Here is a 4,433-nt window from a genome sequence, read left to right as displayed (position 1 = left end):
CCCTCCTCCCTCCCAGGAGCCTCTCTGGCCTGCCTTTACTTGTTGCGGGAGGTTGGGGGCACCATCTCCAACGGGAGCCATTGGATCACGGCCCCTGATGAAGTGCTTATGTAGCTTTTTACGATTGGCCGTTGCCATAGTTGCATGCTCCTAAGCCTATTTGTCCACAATAAGCTCCATCAGCTGAAAGGGAGCTAGAGAGCGATGAAGAGGCAGATAAAGAGGACACAGTGGGTTGAGCGGCGAGATGGAGAGAGGGAGATAAATCAAGGGATGTGGCTCTGAGGACAGGGTTAGTGGGGTGTGGGCTCACCGTGCAGCAGGCGACAGGCAGCTTAGTTAAATAGCATGCGGTGCAACATCTGCAAGAGGTCAGCCGGTGTAAATTAACTTCCCACAGATAATGAGCCTCACCGGCCCACAGCAGTCGCGCATGAATTACAGGAAGGGTGGAAATGTGCTAATTGCGGGAGGAAATGTTGATGATGCAGCGCAGATGACAGAGAGGCAGCGAGCAAAAGAGTCCAGATTGAATGTGCAGTCGTCGTGTAGGTGGATATCAAGGTTTGTTGGTTTATTCTGTGTGTGGGCGTGAGCAGCTAACCTCAGACGGTTCCCCTTCTGCACATACTCTCAGTAACCTCAAAATCCTCTGTCACACCTCCACCACATGCAGCATCGCCACCAGCGTCATCCTCTCCCTCCTCCGTCCTCCTCCTCCTCCTCAGGGTTAAAATAAAATGCTGGGTGAACTATGAACTCTGTTTAGTCAGAGCAGAAACGCCAGCATCCAGCAGCATAAACAGAAAAACCAGTGTGATTTCCAGAACCAGAAGAGTTTCAGTTTACGCGCGCCTTTTTACGGTGACCCAGAGTGTTTAAGACACCAAGGAATTTCAGGTTTCAGCACTACTTTCTTGTGATTGAACAGCATCCAAAGCCCTCTGTCCTGTTTCTGTTGTTAAGTACTCTCCGTCACAGTCGTAATTCTGTGTTTTCTCAAATGTTGTTGTACTGCCCTAAATGTCGAGTTCTCTGAAATGTTGTTGCGTTACGCTAAATGTTGTTGTGCTCTGTTCCTCAGGGCCCCTGCACACTCAACAGTGGATCCGTTTTGATTTTGTGACAGTGAGCCAACATGCACAACAGCAGAACCCTGACAGTGACGCAGCTGAATGGAATTCAGCCATCAGCCATTTCATGGTTTAAACCTGCAACGTATCAAAACGACTTCTCGAAAAACAAAATGAAATGAAAACTCACACGGCAATACTTCTAGTCTGTCGTCTACTTTAGAGCAAACATCTCAATATATATTAGTGCAGCAACAACGGGAAGCCACACTCAATATGTGGTTTGGTTACATGAAATGAAATCATTAAACTTGAACGATAACAAATACACTCAACATGAAATATCAAGGCAACACTTGTTTTTGCTCCCACTTTTCACTAGTTGATGCAAAAGATTTAAGACCTTTTTATGCACACAAAAGACTTGTTTCTCTTCAATGTGGAGCACACACGTTAGTCAAGATTTGTGTTAGTGAGCACTTCAGGTTATCCACAGTTCAGTGCCTACTAAATGCCTTTTCCAAGATAAAGCAGCACATTTTATGAGTGTACATACATTTACTACACATATTATTAAACATTTTGTTAATGTAACATACAGTAAAACTAAGGCTGATAATATCAATCTTTATAGGCACTTTTCAAATTATGTGTTATGTAAGCGCTTCTCTGTTAAAAAGTAGCATTGCTTCAAATAAACTAAATAACTCAACACGCAGTAACATATTAAAGAACAAGGAAGTAAAAATGTATGCAGATTTAAACTGTACTGAGATAACTGCACAATTTTGGTGAAATAGCTGAATAGTAACAAGCCATTAATGAGGACAATTCATAGATTACAAGGTTGCCTCATCTGGTTGCTGTGTGTCCTCTTATAACACAATGTGCTTTATCGGTTTTGTCCTCATCTTTAATTTATGATTAAATGAATCCAGGATGCTAATTTGACCTTTTTTCCTTTGAGAGAGGAGTTAAAATTCATTATCCATGATATAGTTCCACCCTATTAACCCTCTATAATGTTTACCTTATTAGAAATAAGTATTGATGATCTCTGGGCTGAATTTAGGTGGATTCGTCCCCAGAGGTCACGTCTGTAATTTTGTTCACATACATTACATGAAGTACAAGAGGGCATTGCATCCTTTAGCAGGGAGTTAAAATTGCACTCAGAATGAACAGCGTCCCAATCCAGGCGTTTACAGTTCTTCCATAGGGGCCATCGAGTGTCATGTTTTTAATCTGAATAAACAGATACGGACAGAGTGAGTGAGTGCTGGTGAGGCCTTCCACATGTAAAGGCAGTGTCCGCCTAAAGCGGACAGATGGGCAGGTAGGCTCTCCCTCTAATCCAAACAGATGACAGGGTTAATCCTCTAAAGTGATTCCCTCCATCAACTCTGCGTGAACCTCAGAGACAGCAGGCCCCGCGTCACCGGGCGCGCTGATGTTGTTTGATGAAGAGAGACGCCCGTGTGTCCTGACGCTGGAGCTTTTAGACCCTCGCCTCAAATCATCTAACGTGGCCCATAACAGGGTCACATGACACTTAAACGTGTTGTCGTTGGAGACTGCATGAACGTGACTGAATGTCTTGTTACATGTTACGCAAGAGAGAGGTGATGTGTGAGAAGGAGAAAAGAAGGTGCATTCAGACCAGTCGACCAAAGTACATGTTGAAGGAGTTGTTTGATATTTTGGAAAATTCACTTCTCTGGTTTTCAGCCAAGACGTTTAGATGGGACGACTGATTCCACTGTCATACAGTGATGTGAACATGAAGCTGGAGCCAGCATCAGGTTGCCAAAAAAATGCTTCCATTTTTAACAGGTATAACAGTTTTTTAATCAAAATGTGACATAAAGGTTTTGTTGTTGTTTCTGTCTTTCTGATATGGCCTGTGGTGCAGACGGATCCGTTAGAATCACCAGAATCTGGCTGAAAATAAATTAACACGGCCACAGAAATATAAATTGTGGGCTTAAATAGATATAATACACGTCCAAATAGCGATATCTAATCATAACTTATTTATTCATCCATCCATCTTGTTTACACGATGTTGGTGTTGTTGTTCAGGCTCTTTTGATCCGTCTGTGCTTCCCCTTCAGTCACACTGACTTGACGCTGACTCACTGTCTGCATCTGACTTATCCTGATAACCTCATGGAGATTATCAGGTTTATACATCAGGATCAACGTGTGTGTGTGTGTGTGTGTGTGTGTGTGTGTGTGTGTGTGTGTGTGTGTGTGTGTCTGTGTAAAAGTTTTTTGTAAAAAGACACATCACAGTGTTCAGTATATAGGGACCATCAAACAAACAATATAAAATGTGCGAATGATTGAGTTTCAGAGGTGCTGGTGGGAGGATTTTGTTGCCGTTGAACAAAACCGGGCTGCTTGCTGTCTTCATGCTGAGCCAAGATGCCGGCTGTAGCTTGTCATGCAGACATAGAAGTGGTAGGCTGACAATCTTCTCATCTTACCTTTGTCAAAAAAAATTAAATTATTCCCTTAAAGCTCTATTTACCCAGGAGTGAGAGTGGAGTTAAATTTTTGTTAAATCGATGTTCATGGCACTTAGATTGAACGAGATGCTTTCATTGTTACAGTAAAAATCTGATGGTGATTCAATGGAAATCTTCCTTCACCAAAGTATGTATAAGTCAAATAAACAACTGTGACTTGAAGTGTTATTTTGAGCCATTTCAACCCATTTCTTCTTTTCTTTTTTTTGTGTTTGTTTTCGACATCCTACCTTCCTTACATGTTCTGTGTCTGTGATTATATTTTCACCTGACTATGATGTCACTCCTTTCTCTTTTATCTTTATCCTTTAAGTATACACATAAAGTAATTTGCCTCTTTGCTGTGTTTACTTCCATCATTGCTTTTCCTTCTAACTAAAACCCATGGAGGAATTGAGTGAAGCAAAGGAGCTGAGCCATTTTGAGTCATGATCTTCCTTAATGGTTTTAGTATTCTGCTCTCTTTTCTATTTCAGACTGTGGTGATTTTTTAGGGCTAAACTTCTCTTTTTGTACCGTAAATGCTCTAAACTACCAACATGGGCCTCTGCAGCCAAATATCACATTATACTGCAAGTAAAGCACGTTCAAAAATGAGTGTAGCAGTAGTTTGAGAATGACATTCGGTGCGTGTTTTTATCATGCAGCTGTATATTCATTTCAACAGGGGGCGTCACGCCACCATAGACCAAGCCTCAGAGCCCCTTGACACACTTGCCAGAACATAAAAAAAAAATTGTTATGAGTTTATATACTTCTTATAAATGCTAAATATCCCCCAATTTAGCAACTTCATATAAAGAGCTCCAAGTTATTTCCTATTTAGTTG

Source organism: Sparus aurata, chromosome 22 (assembly GCF_900880675.1).
Source record: "Sparus aurata chromosome 22, fSpaAur1.1, whole genome shotgun sequence".
NCBI classification, from domain to species: Eukaryota; Metazoa; Chordata; class Actinopteri; order Spariformes; family Sparidae; genus Sparus; species Sparus aurata.
The sequence above is the reverse complement of the archived record's forward strand: the minus strand, read 5'-3'. Positions refer to the sequence as shown.